Source organism: Schistocerca americana, chromosome 8, assembly GCF_021461395.2.
Source record: "Schistocerca americana isolate TAMUIC-IGC-003095 chromosome 8, iqSchAmer2.1, whole genome shotgun sequence".
Lineage (NCBI taxonomy): Eukaryota > Metazoa > Arthropoda > Insecta > Orthoptera > Acrididae > Schistocerca > Schistocerca americana.
Window position 1 is genome coordinate 134,428,527 of NC_060126.1, and position 20,221 is coordinate 134,448,747.

The 20,221-nt window shown below is 42.6% G+C and overlaps 1 protein-coding gene across 1 annotated transcript in view; it reads right to left on the minus strand.

Annotated features, from left to right (window-relative positions):
- LOC124544796 (protein still life, isoforms C/SIF type 2-like) overlaps positions 1–20,221 on the minus strand; it is a 600,560-nt gene that overhangs the window by 232,392 nt on the left and 347,947 nt on the right. The gene's annotated exons all lie outside the window — the stretch shown is intronic.

The window sequence follows — 20,221 nt, forward strand, 5'->3', positions numbered from 1 at the left end:
ATTTACAGATGTTCGATGTGGGCTCCAATTGTGACACACCAGATGTCTGTCTGCTGTGTCCTGCCAACACGTTGGAAAGCAGCCGGATCAGTAGTGTTAACTGTGCCGACTATCTGGTGCCTTACCTGGTGTAAGCCATGTAGAAACGTCCTTCACACATCCCGAAAAGAAAAAAAAACATTTGTTTCGAATAAGGTCAGATGGGGGTAGGAGGTGAGGGAGATACAACATGGAAGGCAGATCATTCGATCCAGCACTATGTAAGATGTTCGCTGAGGTGTCAACGTATTAGTTTATCACAATCTGGCAGGGCTCTGTCCTGCTCCAAAATGAAGTCGAGTACCTCTTCTGTCTATTGAGGCACCGACAACGTTTAGTTTTCGGGGAATCACGTTCATGTTCCAGAGGGACATGTGGGTTTTGTGCACCCTATACTGTCAAATTATGCTTATTCATTTTGCCACATAAGTGAAATGTGGCTTAGTCAGAGAGCACAAGTCTCTCTGCAAAACCATCCATCTCCATCCGTGCTTGGAAAGCATAATTGCCTTCATTTTGGTTTATTGGCTGGTTTATGGTCTGCCTTTAACTGCAGACGCTTTCGCAACACACGCCACACTGTTGACTGCGACATCTTCATTTCTCTTCTGGCACGTCGCTTGGATTTTCTGGGGCTTCCTTCGCAGATCGTATGAATGTTTCCCACCACTTCATTCTTGACGTATGGCAGTCCTGTGGGATTCTTCTTGAATACGCATCCTCTCTCGTCTAATTTCTTTGCCAATCTGGCATTGTTGTGACGGTGTGGCACCATTTTACCAAATTTGCTCCCAAAATGTTTGTGAACAACGTTATTGATGATGTTTCTGCGTATTCCACGAAATTGCGCTTTGCGATGCCACAATTTTGCGTTTAGAGTGGTAATGTCAGTGATGAACGACAACGACCAGTTTTCACTGTTTCACTGTTGCTAACCTAAACTGTGAGAATTAACCTTTCAGCCTCTATGTGGATTTCTAAAACGTATTACTATAGTAGCAGGCCTACTTTTTGTTTGTCCCATTCATTTGGAATCTTCGTCCATAGTCGAAACTGGACACGGAGAACGAATGTTAGAAACAGATACTGCATCGGTGGTCTGAACTGCGGGCGCTGAATCAGGTACAGGGAAAATTAGATATTCTGTAGCGAGTGCACGGTCGTGATCAGCCCGCAAAAATGGTTCTCCAGGGCAAGACCTCGGAGAGCAGTACTCTGCAGGTAATGGAATTAGCGACTCTCTCCCAGCAAGAGGTCTGCAGACATCGCCAACCGCAAAGCTGAAAAGACTTGGCGGAGCACAACGTAGCCGTTTGCGACATTGTAAGAGCTCGCGGTCCTGCAGATGGCAGCCATCCATGGTGCTGCTGGATGCGACTCCTGGCCTCCGTCTTTCAGCCTTTATGGCATCGGAAAAAAAATCTCTTACGGCAGGCTTTCGCGAGTTAAGCATTTCCACTTTCCGCGTTTAAATTCGTTTTCGCCGTTACTTGTGAGGCGAAGTGGTGGATGGGGGACGGATTTCTGCTGATGCTGCTGCGAAGGGGCGCGGAGAAGTGGGGAGGGCAGAGGGAGCGAGCGGGGAAAGGGGGGGGGGGGCTCAGGAGAGTCTCTTTCAGGACTTTACAGAGTGGCGGACGACCACATCCTCAGCAACATCTCGCCGATTTGCTTCTCCAATATCTTCAGTAAAGCCTCGGCCAGATACTCGTATGGCTCGGTTCTGTGGTTTTTACGGAGTACTGTGCTTTTGGTACCTCAAGCATAAACCAAGGCCACAACCTTAATAAATATATTTATATATTATTTACCATTTAGTAAAATTATGGGACGATCAAAAGGAACTGCAGAATGATTTAGACAGGATATCCGTACGGTGCGAAAAGTGGCGATTGACTCTAAATAATGAAAAGTGTGAAGCCATTCACATGAGTACTAAAAGGAATCCGCAAATTTCGGTTGCTCGGTAAATCACAGAAATTCAGTTAATTACTTAAGTATTACAATTACGAATAACTGAAATGGGAATAATCACACAGATCATGTTGGGGAAAAGCAAACCAGAGACTGCGATTTATTGGCAGAACACTCACAAAATGTAACAGGGCTACTAAAGAGGATTTTTCGCTACGCTTGTCCGCCCTCTTGTGGAGTACTGCTGTAAGGTGTGGGATCCGTATCGCACAGGCGGCGGGCATCGAAAAAGTTCAAAGAACGGCACTTTGTTTTGTCTTATAGCGAAATAGGGTCGAGAGTACCACGGATTGGAGTGGCAATCACTGAATCATAGGCGTTTTTCATTGCGGCAGGATCTTCTCATGACATTTCCATCTCCAACTTTCTCCTCAGAGTGTGAAAATATTTTGATAGCGCCCACCTACATAGGGAGAAATGATCATCATAGTACAATAAGAGAAATTAGAGAAATCAGAGCGCCCACGAAAAGACTTAAATGTCCGTTTTTCTCGCGCTGTTGGAGAGTGGAACGGTAGAGAAATAGCTTGACTACGTTGTGAAACGAAGTTTTTAAAGGTATATTGTCACGAATTGCCTAATAATTTGGGGCAAAATGGATGTCGTTGAAGTAGCAAGAGGTACACAAGCAGTGACAGGCAATTGTATACAGTGTGCTTCAAGAGGAACGGTAAGTATTTCAGAAGGTGGTAGTACAGGCTTATTTCAATAAAACAGTGTGCGTAGCCTCTGTTCAGTTTTTATTAATTACAGAGATACAGTTGTTAGAATGTCACCTAAACAAATATTCACGTCAGGTATTAAGCAAACGCAAGTGGTTAAGTTTAGAGTTAAATTCCACCTCCGAATCCAGTGTACTTTCCAATTGTAGCTATTCTATGTTCGTCTCGGCATTCTTTTATGTATCACTATTCGTAATTGGAGCGATCAAGTCTTCTTGAGGCACTGGCGGGAGTAAAGCTAAGAGGGCAGGCCGTGAGTCGTGCCTGGATAGCCCAGTCAGTACAGCACTTGCCCCCGAAAAGCAAAGGTCCCAGGTTCGAGTTTCGGTCCGGAAATTCCAGGTCAGCGCACACTCCGCTGCACACTGAAAATGCTGGGAGTCATCTCTTTCGTTTACTTTTTCTTTGTGGAACTACCTTTCAAACTATCCCCTTAGGCAAAAGCCTAAATGGGTAAGGTATGGAAATCTTGGCGGACAAGAGGCGTGATCATTTGTGCTGATCCATCTTCCGAGGAATGTTAGCTTTAGATAATGTGTCACCTAACGACTAGAATGTACAGAGGCCTCATCATGCTGGGAGAATACACAAGGAATCTCTTTCAGCAGTGCTGCAAGCTCATTTTCAATAAAGTGTACGGCGGATATTCAGAAAGTAAGGTCGCGAAATGGAAACCACTATGAAAATCAAAACTTGTTTTATTTGCAACAGCTGTATCTACCTAGATAAGCCTTCCAGCTACTTCTCTACATAGTCGCCGTTCCGACTTCGGGATTTGTCGTAGCACTGTACCAGCTTTCAAATACCTCGACATGAAAGGTAGCCGCCTGCGCTTTCCGCTAATTCAATATGCTGGTCTGTAGCATGTAGTCTGTGCCAAATGTCTTCATAGCCGTGGAACTACCTTTCAAACTATCCCCTTAGGCAAAAGCCTAAATGGGTAAGGTATGTGAGCAGTTCATGTGAGCAGAGATGGAACTCAAAGAGAGTCAAGTGTAGGCTGTAAGATAGGTGATCAAGCACTTCCCATCGAAAACGCTTCATTGCCCCTGCAGTATGCGGCCGAAAAATGTCACTAAGAAGGAAATTCATGACAATTAAGACATCTGGCCTGCGTGAAATCAGGCTAAATCTCTCACTAGGCCCTTATACTTGGTAGGAGATCCTATTTTCGAGGCATTTTTACGTGCCCACTGTGCATTCAGAACGGAAAAGAGCGAAGTGACGCGATCTACGCGCTTTTTAGAGACACTGTCCAACACACGTGTGAAAAAGTTCATCGAATTCCATTTCGCGCCTAATCAGCTGACTGTCTATCATATCAACAAATACATTAAAAATATCTCCACAAAGGTATTTGACATTTTGTGAGACCACCGATATGAGTTACGAGTGTTACTGATACCATCATGAGTGGTTTCATCAATAAGTGCTCCAAGGAGTCCATTACTTGCTCTCTGGTTGCAGGCACATGTGTGAAGGAATACGATGTGTGTGGTGCACTATATGGCTATCCTCCCTTGTGATGTCAGAAAAGATCGACCAGAACCGTGTAGTGTATACCTGCCATCGTGTGCCCAGTAGTCCATCATCGGGTCGCTGTAATAGGCGAATGGCGCACAAATCTGGACATCGCACGTTTCGACCAGCTGGTCATATGGAGACCCAGAAGGACACCCCTTTCAAACACTCAGGTGCTAATAACACTGTCTCACATAATTCACGCTCTTTATACACATTACCAAGCCTCGTAACAACATTAAACACGGAGAACACTAATGGACTATGGTTATCGCGCTATCTGTACAGAGAATTGCAACCCTGATCATTAACATGCACACTGACGATGTGTACTTGTACGAAATTAGACATCTGATCACCTCTTTTGAGTGATTCACTTATTTTGTCGGGCAGTGTAATTGGCTGTATGCCTCTGGTCGACCTCTTGTCTCCCTTGTTTTTTCCTTATGATCTAATGTGAACACCAGAGTCAGGAAAGTCGTACTGTAGATGGCAACAAATATTGGTTCTCTACGTTTCCTCAACGTTGTTTGCCGAAAAGATCTTCCCTACAGACATAACATTGTAAGCCCACAGAATGCATTATCCTTCAGACCGAACACAATGGTAACGCATTTAGCATCACAACTTCCTTTAATTGATCCTGTTCGGCATCCCAAATACTCGCGCACTACTCAAGAATGGTTAGCATGAGAATTATGGAGTCAGTCACCTGCATAGGTGCAAACATTGTCCCAGAACTCTTCTGGTAGATCTGTCCGCATTTTGTCTTCCCCACAATCGATCTTATCGCTTATTCATTTTTGTATAGCTCTACAACGTTAAGTGCAGGTATTTATTTGAAGAGTGGAAATGTCAGACATTCTAAGTGCCATTTGTTCACAAGACGCTTTTAAGTGCTGTTGTCTTCCCGGTACTCTGTTACAGGTCTCTAGACTTGTTTCACGTGCCAAATCAAGGAGAAAATGTTTCAGTCATTACTAGATAGAGCATGGTCTTCGTGCTAAGCAGAGCGCTGAGTCTGCATATACGTAAGCAGGTGCTAGAGTTGCTGTGTAGTGCCACTCGGTTGGAGGGTGTGAAGAGGTTGCCTGCCCGCAGGAACCTAGGAATCGGCCAAGGATTGTCTCTGCACAGGTACATTTTTAAAGCGCTCAACGAACTGTGAGAGGGGGGGGGGGGGGGGGGGGAGAGGGGGAGGGGGGAGAGGGGGAGGGGGGGGAGGGCGTAGGGGGGGGGGGGAGGGGCACCTTAAAGGTACCCTTTGCCGTCTTATTTGTGTGCATGTCAAGGTCCCCGCCACAACCCTTGTGATCTCGCCACAGGGGGAGCGAAAGAAGCAGGACGGTTGAAAAAGCATTAACAGCTTTTATTAGTTCTGATCATGCTCGAATTTCGTCGAATGGTATTGAACGGTCTCTAGTGGCTGCAAAAATGTTGCCGTGCTACACTCCAAAGTGGACAGATAGTGTTCAATGGGATTGGGCCCCACGATGGTCTTAGGAAGGATTGAATTATCTGGGGGCTATCAGAGGATCAAATGTTGTCAAGAACGTCTTTCTCTTGCACATCCCACTGTACACTGTCGTTTTTGATCGAGAAATGTTCGCCCAGTAGAAGGGGTGGTTTCATTGGTCCCATTTATGCCACCTCCTGAGATCTTTTCGTATCGATTCTCAGCCGGCCAGGGTGGCCGAGCGGTTCCAGGCGCTACAGTCTGGAACCGCGCGCCCGCTACGGTCGCAGGTTCGAATCCTGCCTCGGGCATGGATGTGTGTGATGTCCTTAGGTTAGTTAGGTTTAAGTAGTTCTAAGTTCTAGGGGACTGATGACCTTAGAAGTAAAGTCCCATAGTGCTCAGAGCCATTTTTTGTCGATTCTCAGCGGCGGTGTGCCTAAAATGTTTTCCTCGACCATCTATAAGAAAACTACGTGTTTTCAACGCTGGGCGTCGTGGGTTCGGATATCAGTTGCATAGGTGTCAATAGTAGGGGTGAGATGTGCGTTGAGGAGATGTGTGGATGTGACGGCTTTCCCACAGGGTGAAGTGTGCACGATGGTGTTGGGCAGAACTGTCGTCAAATTTGGTGCCAATATGACCCCTACATCTCTCATGAACTTCTGAACTCAGGCCTTTTTTTCGCATGTGTCGACACCTTGCTGTATGAAGCATCGCGCCACGGTTTTGTATCATTACAGATGAAATTTGTAGGCACATTAGAGCCAAATTTCAAATCTCTGCGACGCAATGGAAGAAAACGACGGGGTTTCGAAAAAGTGACCTTTTATTTCTTTTGTGCAGGGAAGATACATTGCGGGAGCCGAGATTGTACGGATATACAGGACTGCACTATACTGTGGAACCCGAACGAATGCTAACAACGCGGTACACACAGTCACAAATGTGTACTCAAAGATATGTTCAGCGTTTATGGCGTAACATACGTGGGAGAATTACGCATTAATTCCAAGCACTGACAATGCCCAACAGCTATCCGAATCAGAGATATTAATGCAAAAATATTACTGTAATATTAGATTTGTTATTTTTATAGCTCTATGAAATTTAATGTGTGCAGAGCCAGTACATGAGCACCCATCGCTGGAAATGCGTAGCCCATAAATGGACAGATATAACAATATCGGTGACAAACAGCGGACAGTAAAAAGTAGTTTAAATCATGCATACAATGCGCAGCTAACAAATAGATGGGGAAAAGCTGCTCTCTCTCTCTCTCTCTCTCTCTTGCAGAAGTAGAGATTACGATGTCGTAAACTACTTTTTTAAAATTATTTAGTATTTTACGTACATTTTAACAAATGAAAAGCGCTAATTTGCTTTTGTTGTACAGTGTCGCTATTATTGTGTTAACCAGTTTTCGGCTTACAAGCCCATCTTCAAACTTTTGCTGAGTATTGTCACCAAAGAAGTTACAATGCCTGTGAACAACATTGGAAGAGAAGTTTCACGTCTAGATTGAAGCAGGAATGTACAGTAAATAAATTCTTTGAAAATATGTTGGTAAAGCAATGTTAAATGTAAAAAAGTGAACAGTAATAAATAGAAACGGAGCAAATAGGAAAAACTTTGACACGAAACAGGAACAGCAAGCTTAGATAACAGTTTATATTAGTAAATAAAACCAATAAAATAAAATTAGTACTGACAACGCTACTTCAGGAAGTATACAACATGGAGAGTGATACACCAACCCATTAAAAGAAGAAAGAATTATCAATGTAACAACAGAATACAAGAACCAGTTAAAAGAAAGCCTTAACAGTCTAAATGGATTACATAGACAATTTCAGTTAACTAAAAGAACTTAATGAATACAGGGAAATGGTAATATGTATGAACAGACAGTGTGGAAGTAATAAAAAACAGAGAGGATCATGTGAAGTTTAGAAGAGAGGAAGTGTTGAGCTGTGTCTGGTCATTTAGAATTAGATCTGTAGTGTAAGCTACTTGTATTACTTTCCTTGTTTAATACCTCTTGTAGTTGTCTCACCAAGTATTGTTTTTATTTTACTTGGTTAATTTATTCAATGCAAACTATTACGTAGTTACAGTTTTGAGAATAATTTTAATGTTTTTCCTGTTTGCACCTTTTATATTTGTGAGCTGTTCAGCCATTTTTACCTTTTAAAATGCAGTACCACCACACTCTCAAAGATTGCATTTACTGTACGTTCCCTCACACTACTCCATTTCCCTGCATTTATTCATTTCGGTTTATCTTATTGCTTAAGTTCCTTATATATTCTGTAGTTACACTGATAAGTCTTTCTACTTTGAATTGGTTGGTGTATCACTCCTGGACCAGCCTTGTTAGTACTAAATTTATTTTATTTTATTAGTCTTGTTTACTAATATAAACTGTTATGTAGGCTTGCTGTTCCTGTTTTGTGTCAAAGTTTTTCCCATTTACTCCATTTTTATTTATTTACTGTTGAATGTTTTACATTTTACGTTGCTTTACCACCACATTGTAAAAGATCTTATTTACTGTACGTTTCTGCTTCAATCTAGACGTCTAACATCTCTTCGAATGTTGTTTAAAAACTTCGTAACTTCTTTGGTGAGAAGTCAGTAAAAGATGGTCTTGTAAGGCGAAAACCGGTGAACACAATAAAAGTAATACTGCAGACAAAAACAAACTAGTGCTTTTCATTTATTATAGTTCTACCAAGAACCGACGGAAGATTCAGAGCAAAGAATAAAGAATTAACTACAATCCGTAATTTGTACCAAAAAGGCGAGGTATATACAAGAGAATACTGTCGTGGCACATTCGCATCAACTCCGATTAAGGAAAACAAAAGTATAGATAGTACTGGAATCCCTCATTATAGCCTAGATAAACTCTTAAACAAGATGGATGATCCTTATTTTGGTCCAGACTGCTAAGGAGTGCCAAACGTAAATCTTGATTGTGTGAACGACTGCGACGATTGATTTCCAACACTGCAGTTTCGTTGTTATGGGGGAGAACGGCATGAAAGAGAATAAAAGGAGAACATAAAACCCAGTATTCACAAATAGTATGCTCCTCTCGAGAAATATTTTGACGATAATCTAGAAAGAACAGGTTTAATTGAATTTGTTTCACTGATTATTCGGGTGAAATGTGAAACTTAGTAACACAAAAACCTTGCACTTAACGCAAATTTTACACGGCAATGACTTAATACCAGCCTGCCAAATAACCTCAATCTGTAATATTATGTATACCTAGTATTTAATTTTAAATCATTCATTACCACTCGTTTCGGTGTTGCGCTGGAAAACGATTACGTGATGACGACGTGTCTGATAACAGTGCGCTATAATCTATGTAGAAGCCTGCTCTGTCCCGAGAGAACAGAGTACATAGTTGGCGCACGTGATCAGAACTGGGAATACACATTATGATGATAACCGATGTCTAGCCGGATTCCTAAGCGATACGTGTCCGGGGGAATTATAATATCTGTCTACGACAAGTACGGTTTCAAAACGCCGATCTATTGGACTACTGCTCCAATGAGCCGAGTTAGTGGTTGTCTGAGAGCACGCAAATGTCAAATTTGTCGGACGACAATTCTCAGCATTACTACAACTATTTTGTGCAACGATATTTAAACGACTACACAGTGTAAGTAACAGAGCGTTCGTTCTGGCTATTATCATGTGATTGTAACATGAAACAGTTTAATAACAAGATACCGGCTAAAAAGTAGTGTGGAACAAGCGAACGCGATATTCCAACTGGCTGTTACTAAGCCTTTTCTGGAACAGTACTTCCTCTTACATAACCCTATGATATGCGAACAACGAGATTGCTACTGACTCTGTTTTTTGTCGTTATTACATAAAATGAACAGTATCAGTCCTGTTCCATTTTCTTATAACACACACGAAATTACCTTTGCTTCTGTGTTTCACTATTTGTGTCGCCCTGCTTAGCGTTCTAGAAGTTATCGCTTCAGATTGAAGTCTTGTGTCCGTGTTAGCTTACAATTAAATTTGTTTTTTTATGGGATCCGCCTTTCCTTATTTTTCCAAGACATGTCTCACTGAAGTTACAGCATCATTAGTGGGTTTTTATTTTCTTTTTATCAAAAACGAGAGAATGCCCTTTAATATCTGCATATAAATAAATTTGAGTATTTAAAAATGTACACACAATTCTGAAAACAGAAAAGAGTTTTTATAGCAAAAAAAAACAAAAAAAAAACAAAAAAAAAAACAGCCCACAGGATAGGCATCCCACGCAAATGCAAGGATTAAAAATAATCTACAGAACAAATAACTCACTTCTGAGAAAACAAGGCGTATCCAACGCAGGCCAACACAACACAACTCGTATTTACCAGCTGGCACGACAAGACTGCAATTCAATTTATATTGGACAGACAAGCAGACATTTCAATATTAGGTACACAGAACGTAGAAGGGCTCTAGAAAGTAACAGCTGTCATTCTACATTCGAAGTTGAAGGAAAAGAAATAATAAACGAATACACGGCTCCTTGCAACGGAACTTGGTTCTGATTCTCTGCCCTTAGAGAACTGTCAAACGACACTGACCAAAACACACACACACACACGCACACACACACACACAATAATGTTAATAATAACATATCCATTCGTACATTATCGTATATTCCTGCATGGCTATCTATGGCTGCAGAGAACGAACTATGAAAGGAAAACAAGTGTAATGCAAAACACAGAAAACCACAAAAAGTACCGCATGTGCGAGGAACATATACATAAAAAATTTTTGTCTATTTCCAAGTTTGTGAATACTTTCTGAAGAGCTCAAATTTGTATATGTAGAGATAGTAAAGGGCATTTCTGGTTGTTTAGTAGAAAGAAAATATTAAAAAACACTAATGACGCTGTAACTTCAGCGAAAACTCTGGGTAAAGGGAGTGAAAATTATTTTTGCTCAAGGGAAATAAAAAAAAAATCGCATTTGCAGTTGACAGAGAGAAGAAACGGCGAGCGTAGTACGAAAACGTTCATAAGTGGATACAAAAGAGAATAGTATTATTCATTTCCCTTTCGGAATTTCTGTTGCAACCCAACAAAGTATAATATTCACCAACAAATTCCACGTGCTCAGTATAGATTTTCATTCTGCAGCGTACGTGTTCAGATTTGAGTTCCAGTCCAGCACACAGTTTTAGTATGTCAAGAAGTTTCAAAGAGCAATTTACTTGAACATTATTCAGCTGTTGTTCGTCATCTGATTGGTACATCATTGGAGTCATCTGAATAACAGGAACTGTATATGTTCTATATTCGGCTGCATTGTGATTAATATAAGTTCTTTTGGGTGAGTATTTTTTTCTGTTGCTGATTGCTTCTTTCATTTCTAGAAATTATTTGTGTACGCGAAACGAGAGCTAAGCTGCAAAGTGATTCGGAAATTTTTTGTTCTATATTTCGATCTCAGGTGGCACAAATGTCATCATTACAGGTTTCGCCTATTGCCAGTTATCATCAGATTTACTGTTTAAAAAGAAAGTAAAGGAGGACAGTAAAATATAAGAAAACTAAATTAAAAATAAGATTAACCATACAGCCTTGAATAAGTTAAGAATGATAGCTCATAGCTAATGGAGACTTGGCGTCATATCAAAACACTCCTTAAAATAGCACATTACCCGTACTTTTTACGGGTATAACAGAGTAACAATATTACTGGCAATTTTTTTTATTTATTATCGTTATTTTATCTTAAGTATCGTTGGTCTTAAGTAATCATCTGTCTTATTTTTTATTCTTCTACGTGTATTTAGTTCATTAGCTACTTAGGAAGCTATAAAATACTTTTAATTAAGTACTGACCGTCAGCTGTTGAGGTGATATCCAAATATGACACTAGATGATGGTTCAAAATAACTTGCAACTATGTAATACATAATACAAATTGCCATGCACTGCACACGAAGACTAATAACAACTAAGGAACTAAAGTCGTAAATGTTGTTTTGCTATTCTACGATCCTTTGAAATTTAATGATTAAAAATGTGCTGATTTCCAAAATATAACTAAACTAAAGGAGAACTTTTACACGAAAACTTAGGTTTAAAAAGTGTTAGTTGCAATGCGATTAACTGAACACACACTAAATACTTCTTCACGTCGCTAAGTATCAAGCATCCACTAGTTACGAAAGCTTCACTGCCGGGAAACGATCCATCATCATAAACTAACTTCATAAAGTCCATTTATCGTCTTGTAATACCTCCATAAATTCTTTAAATGTCGTCATTTTCTGCTTAGGCACTGTCATCACAACGTTAATGAAATTTGAGATTATGACCCATTAGCAAGTGTAATATTCTATGTCATACGAGGTGCATTCAAGTTCTAAGGCCTCCGATTTTTTTTCTCCGGACTGGAAAGAGATAGAAACATGAGCATTGTTTTAAAATGAGGCCACATTCATTGTCAACACGTCCCAGAGATGGCAGCACCGTACGGCAGATGGAATTTTACCGCCAGCGGCGAGAATGAGAACTGTTTTAAATACTTAAAATGGCGGCGTTTTCCTTACTTGAACAGCGTGCAATCATTCGTTTTCTGAATTTGCGTGGTGTGAAACCAATTGAAATTAATCGACAGTTGAAGGAGACATGTGGTGATGGAGTTATGGATGTGTCGAAAGTGCGTTCGTGGGTGCGACAGTTTAATGAAGGCAGAACATAGTGTGACAACAAACCGAAACAACCTCAGGCTCGCACAAGCCGGTCTGACGACATGATCGAGAAAGTGGAGAGAATTGTTTTGGGGGATCGCCGAATGACTGTGGAACAGATCGCCTCCAAAGTTGGAATTTCTGTGGGTTCTGTGCACACAATCCTGCATGACGACCTGAAAATGCGAAAAGTGTCATCCAGGTGGGTGCCACGAATGCTGATGGACGACCACATGGCTGCCCGTGTGACATGTTGCCAAGCAATGTTGAGGCGCAACGACCGCATGAATGGGACTTTCTTTTCGTCGGTTGTGACAATGGATGAGACGTGGATGCCATTTTTCAATCTAGAAACAAAGCGCCAGTCAGCTCAATGGAAGCACACAGATTCACCGCCACCAAAAAAATTTCGGGTAACCGCCAGTACTGAAAAAATGATGGTGTCCATGTTCTGGGACAGCGAGGGCGTAATCCTTACCCATTGCGTTCCAAAGGGCACTACGGTAACAGGTGCATCCTACGAAAATGTTTTGAAGAACAAATTCCTTCCTGCACTGCAACAAAAACGTCCGGGAAGGGCTGCGTGTGTGCTGTTTCACGAAGACGACGCACCCGCACATCGAGCTAACGTTACGCAACAGTTTCTTCGTGATAACAACTTTGAAGTGATTCCTCATGCTCCCTACTCACCTGACCTGGCTCCTAGTGACTTTTGGCTTTTTCCAACAATGAAAGACACTCTCCGTGGCCGCACATTCACCAGCCGTGCTGCTATTGCCTCAGCGATTTTCCAGTGGTCAAAACAGACTCCTAAAGAAGCCTTCGCCGCTGCCATGGAATCATGGCGTCAGTGTTGTGAAAAATGTGTACGTCTGCGGGGCGATTACGTCGAGAAGTAACGCCAGTTTCATCGATTTCGGGTGAATAGTTAATTAGAAAAAAAATCGGAGGCCTTAGAACTTGAATGCACCTCGTATTACGGCGTAGAAACATGTTAACAATAAGAACTTTTTTATATGAATATGTGCAGTTAGTGACAAAATACAACCATTCATTCATGACCATTGAGTGCAATTGAAAGAGAGATTGAATGGAAATTTCCCAAGACTGGATAGAAACCCGTTATGACTGGATAAGAAATTATTTCTCGCTTCCCAGTACTTGTAAATTTCAAGTTAGTGGAGAGCAGGAACTGGTAGACCTGACTAACAACCGCTCTTTAAAACTCACGTACCAAGAATCAGATTTACGCAATTTTTGGATTTCTGTTCAACAAGATTACCCTCACCTAAGTAAAAGAGCACTCATCTTTTGTTGTAATTTTCTACAATATATTCGCGTTAAAAATGCATTTTCTATCTGAAATAAAACCAGATAAACATGGAAGTTTGCGAAAGTTATATCAGGAAATGCGTTTGAATTTGTCCTACATCCAAGCTAATATAAGACAGATTTGTAAAGCTCGCCAATCCATGTGTCTCATTGAACTGATTATAGTATTGAAAAGTTTTGTATCTGTGAAAAGGTATATAATGTATATCTATACTGTAATTAGAAAAACAAAAATTGATATTTCTTTAAAATGTTATTTGTTATAATATTAGTGGAAGGATGCTTCGTGAAACTGTGTAAATTATAAAGGGGTCACCATGATGCTATGTTTGGAGAGCTTTGCTCTAAATAAATTTTCTATTTCCCCTGCACCGTAGTACTTACAATCAGTGACTAAAGGAAAAAATTATTCTTATTATCATTACACTGATATAAAAAATCCTTCGGATACTGACTGTTCTGCAGGAATATGAACCTCAGCAAGTCCGTACTCTGAGTTACAATACTCTTAGAATACATTTCGTCGCTTCAAATGATGCTGTATTACTTTATCATAAATCAGTGATTATAAGGAGTAACTGAATGCTCGAATGAGATTCCTATTGCAGGGCTCCAGAGCAGTTTGCCACTTCAGAAAGTATTTATTAACTTAGTTGAAGGCAAAGTCTATTATTTTACCTCTACGCTAACTTTTCATGTATGTAAACAAACGATTCAAGACCTGTGCTGTCAAACGAATTGAAGCAGAATGAGAGCAGGTACACCTAGCAGCAGTTGCTGAAGGTGGTAGGTGATGGTGCAGGAGACGACTTCGGGCAAGAAGGTTAAACGCCATATAACTTTCGTGACTTACTCGTAAGCTGGAATGACAACGTGCAATTAGGGTGTTTCCACATGATCGTTGACTTACGCGGGAGGTGATAGGAGCATGCACGTATAAGTAATTCGTGCCTGTGGACAATCGGATCGGTTTAACACAAATTTACATATCATGTTACTCGTATGGTTGATAACAGCTGTTGTTCTATTTACCATCAGGGATGACACAGCCCTACAAGAACGTTATTTTTAACCTGTTTCTATGCCTTAATAAGGTATCGAATCTTGGTATTGACAATGGAACGTATACCGAAATTGGAATAGCATAACAAAACAGTTACAATCAAGCGGGAAATTACTTCATTTGAAGAATTTGATACAAAGTATTGTGTGAAATGGTAATTCTAGTAGCATCTGTTGTGAAGTCATGGTACAACAAGTCGGCACAGAATTTTATGCAAAAGTTGTTAAACATGTGACATTTTTACCACAACATGTGGTAAAATCCCATTATCAAGTGCTATAAAACAAGGAATCAGTCAGTTCATAGCAATACTACCCGTGCTGACACCCATATAAAAATATTAACCTCGATCTGTAGTATAACATAACTTTCAGCTTCTGAACCATTAGGCACGTCAAAAGTAAAAACCCAAAAGAAAATATATATCGTAAAATGTAAAACTTCTGGTAGAACATCTCGTTGCAGTGTTATACTCTCAAGACACAGCTGTAAAGTAAATGCAGTCGTTTTCACCTACCAAAGGTAGAACTTTCTTGCAATGCACATGTTACAGTCCCCTCGACGACACTATCATGAAATCTACAAATATTATGTGTTAGGTCATAAAATATTATAAAATCCAATACTATACCCACGTTTCAACGTGTACATCCATATAGAACAACGAACAGAGAACGTTAAACCTAACGCCGATAATTCGAATAAGTTGGATATCATAAAACCTATGATTTTTTAGGATTTGACATATAGTGTTCTGACGTAATCACAAGCGCCGGAACCAAGAAGAACGCAAGAGAAGAGAAGGCGGTGAGGCGACGTCAGTCAATACCCACTGACTAGGACCGCGCCACGACAGGAGAGACCTCTGCAAGAAGTGAATATAAACGCCGCTACTGCCAGCCTCGGCGGTACGTTAGTGGACAGGATTCGCAGAGTATTAACACAGCCTAGCAGAGAGTGCTACGATGTCAGACTGTAGTGATCCATATCCATTGCTTGTTTGAACACTGTGTATAGCAAGGGCTCGGATTTATGTTGCATGCCGCCCATCGTTTGCGACCCTGTACGCGACGAGTGGGCAGGGCTCGACATATAGGATGTTCGTAAAGTCCCATCGTAAACTAGTACGACTTGTAGAGGGTAGATTGGTATGTCGGATTGGTTGAGGTTATTTAATGTCCATCCCACCTCTCTGACCTAATCTGAGCCTCATCCATGTGTCTGTGAGTGTCAGAGCAGCGTGGTTGAGTACAAGTTTGCAGGATACACCGGTGTGATCTGTGGTGTCACCGCCAGACACCACACTTGCTAGGTGGTAGTTTTAAATCGGCCGCGGTCCATTAGTACATGTCGGACCCGCGTGTCGTCACTGTCAGTGATAGCAGACCGAGCGCCACCACACGGCAGGTCTCGAGAGACTTACTAGCACTCGCCCCAGTTGTACAGCCGACGTTGCTAGGAAAGGTTCACTGAGAATTACGCTCTCAATTGCCGAGACGATAGTTAGCATAGCCTTCAGCTAAGTCAATTGCTATGACCTAGCAAGGCGCCATTTATCCTTTGCTATGTATCTAATGAAGCATGTACAGTAACAAGACCAATGTTCACCAATTGTGGATTAAAGTTAAGTATTTCAGCAGCTACGTACTTTTCTTTATAGCATTCATTACGTATCCTGTTTCAGACCTCACGCCAGCCTGCGTGAGTTTAAACGCGTGCCTTTCAGTTACCCGTCACTGTGGATTGGCTGTCTTGCCAGTCCACAACATTTTTGGCGACGAGGCTTAAAAGAGGATTTCGCGTTCGTATTGCACTAATTTACTTGTGTCATGGCTTCGCCACAATCTCCAGATGTACTGTCCGAATTTTATCGCTTGCAGAATCAGCAGACTCAGGCGTTATTGGATGCCCTTGGACAGCTCGTCCAGGGTCAACGTGCGATGCAAAACGATGCGGCAGCCGCCGCTCAACCGCTACTGCACCCACAACATGCAGTTGCACCACCGTTTCGACACTTCGATGCGGCGATGGAAACCTGGACGGAGTGGTCACGCCAATTTGGATTTCATCTCGCCGCCTACAGAATTCAAGGTAACGAGCGGCAGCCTCATTTATTATCGTGTGTAGGGGTGCAAACGTACCGTGTGATAGTGAAATTATTTCCCCGACGCGACGTAGCAACTCTGTCCTACGAAGAAATTTTGTCTGCATTAGATGCATATTTCAAAGAATCAGTCAATGTAGTTGCACAAAGGTATACGTTCTTTCGTACAAAACGTACGGCCGGTCAGACTAATCGGGAGGGGGTTGCAACTTTGCAAGGCCTTACAAGGGATTGTGCTTTTGAGTGTGAATGTGGACTCCCTTATTCAGATACTATGGTGCGTGATGCAATTGCACAGAACGTTTCTGATGTTCGTATACGGGAGCAAATTTTGAAGCTCGTCAATCCCTCCCTTCAACAAGTGATAGACATATTGGATAGGCAAGACACACTTGACTTTGCTCAGGAATCATTTGCAACTTCGCCAGCTGTGTGTCACATTAACCGGCCCGCCGGGCGAGCTTCACGGAACTGTAAACAGCCCTCGCGCACGTCCGCGCAGCCACGTGTCCCTCGCCAGCATGCACATGCAGTACTAAAGTCATGCCCGCGGTGTGGTACTAGACATTCGCTTGAGAATTGCCCGTCACGCCTAGCTATTTGCTTTTTCTGTAATAAAAAAGGACATGTTCAAAGTGTTTGCCAGAAAAAACTCAGATCGGACACTAAAAACCATGCCCGGCCCTTTGCTTCGCGCCGGAATCGAACCAAGAATACTCATGCTCGTGAACCTTCGCCCATGGACATCCATGTAGTTCATTCCACTCCGCCCAGTGCCACTCTCTTTAACGGTGACTGTGTTCGTCCCACAAAAAGTGTGCGTCCACATCGACGGAAATTACGTCAAGTCGCAGGTGATTCTGTACCAGTGTCTGTTCACGTTGCACGAGACAGTCGTTCTTGTCGTCAGCAGGACAACAAACTTTTTGTAGACTTGGACATTAATGGCAACGTGATCCCATTCCAGCTCGATACCGGAGCTGCAGTTTCATTGATCAATAACGTCACGTACAAACAACTGGGCACTCCTCCGTTGCATGCCGCAAATGTTAAGCTAACTACATATTCAGGTCACACGATCCCTGTGTTAGGACAGTGCAGCCTTCTTGCAACATACAAGGGACAAACAAAACTTGTGTCATTTTACATTCTTCGTTCTTCTTCTGCAGTGAACTTGTTTGGTTTAGATTTATTTCAGTTGTTTAACTTGTCTATAGTCAATCAGGTCCTATCAGTGAACCTTTCCTAGCAGCGTCGGCTGTACAACTGGGGCGAGTGCTAGTAAGTCTCTCGAGACCTGCCGTGTGGTGGCGCTCGGTCTGCTATCACTGACAGTGGCGACACGCGGGTCTGACATGTACTAATGGACCGCGGCCGATTTAAAACTACCACCTAGCAAGTGTGGTGTCTTGCGGTGACACCACATGATCTTTCTGAATGGCGAAGCTAACTGTTATGAAAGAGCTGTTCTGTTGCCTTTCTCTAGATCGTTCACCACAACGTCGAACTCTGTCGCGTAGCCTTTTCGCCACAATTACACAGCGGTTTCGAGAAAGGGTATCTTCATCATCTGCTGGCGTGCTCCAGGGAGACGCAGCACACGCGAAATGGAGAAGGCCATTGAGTACATGAACAGTTTCTTTGCCTATTAATGAGTAGAACAGTAAAATAAGAGATGTACTGGGCCACGCCTAATCTGTTAGCTGTAAAAGTGGTCGCATTAGCAATGTGTTTTCAAATGGTTGTAGCACGGAAACAGTACGTTCCGGACATGGGCTCCGATTAATAAGTTTTGCATCACCTCGGTTCCGAGAGTCCTTGAACCTGTACAGAAAATTGTAATAGAGATCAACATGAACATCATTTCCGCCATTTTTATTGCTCATGAAAACCACTTGTTGTACCACAGCGACACCTTCAGAGGTGGTGGTCCAGCTTGTTGTACACACCGGTACCTCTAATTCAGTCCTCCTGCATTGATACATTCCTGTATTCGTTGTGGCATACTATCTCCGAGTTCATCAAGGCACTGTTGGTCCACATTGTCCCACTCCTCACCGGAGATTCGGCGTAGATACCTCAATGTGGTTGGTGGGTCACGTCGTCCATAAACAGCTCTTTTCAATCCATCCCAGGCGTATTCGATAGGATTCATGTCTGGAGAATATGCTGGCCACTCTAGTCGAGCGATGTCGTTATCCTGAAAAAGTGCACGATGAGGGCGCAAATTGTCGTCTGTGAAGACGAATGCCTCGCCAATAGGCTGCCGATATGGCTGCACTATCGGTCGGAGGATGGCATTCACGTATCGTACAGCCGTTACGGTGCCTTCCATGACCACCAGCGGTGTATGCCGGCCCCTCATAATGCCACTCCAAAACAGCAGGGAACCTCCACCTCCTGCGCTCGCTGGACAGTGTGTCTAAGGCGTTCAGCCTGACCAGATTGCCTCCAAACACGTCTCCGACGATTGTCTGGTTGAAGGCATATTCGAGACTCATCGGTGAAGAGAACGTGATGCCAATCCTGAGCAGTCCATTCGGCATGTTGTTGGTCCAATGTGTATCGCGCTGCATGGTGTCGTGGCTGCAAAGATGGACCTCGCCATGGACGTCGGGAGTGAAGTTGCGCACCATGCAGCCTATTGTGCACTGTTTGAGTCGTAACACGACGTCCTGTGGCTGCACGAAAAGCATTATTCAACATGGCGACGTTGCTGTCAGGGTTCCTCCGAGCCATAATCCGTAGGTTGTGGTCATCCACTGCATTAGTAGCCCTTGGGCGGCGTGAGCGAGGCATGTCATCGACAGTTCTTGTCTCTGTGTATCTCCTCCATGTCCGAGAAACATCGTTTGGTTTACTCCGAGACGCATGGACACCTCCCTTGTTGAGAGCCCTTCCTGGCACAAAGTAACAATGCGGACGGGATCGAACCGCGGTATTGACCGTCTAGGCATGGTTGAACTACAGACAACACGAGCCGTGTACCTCCTTCATTGAGGAATGACTGGAACTGATATCGGCTGTCGGAACCCCTACGTCTAACAGACATTGCTCATGGATGATTGTCTGCATCTTTGAGCGGGTTTAGCGACCTCTCTGAGCAGTCAAAGGGACTGTGTCTGTGATACAATATCCACAGTCAACGTCTATCTTCAGGAGTTCTGGGAACCGGGGTGATGCAAAACTTTTTTGATGTGTGTATAATCTACTTACTCCCCTCTACAAGTTTAAAAGGTTTTAGCGGGAATTTACGAACACCCTGTGT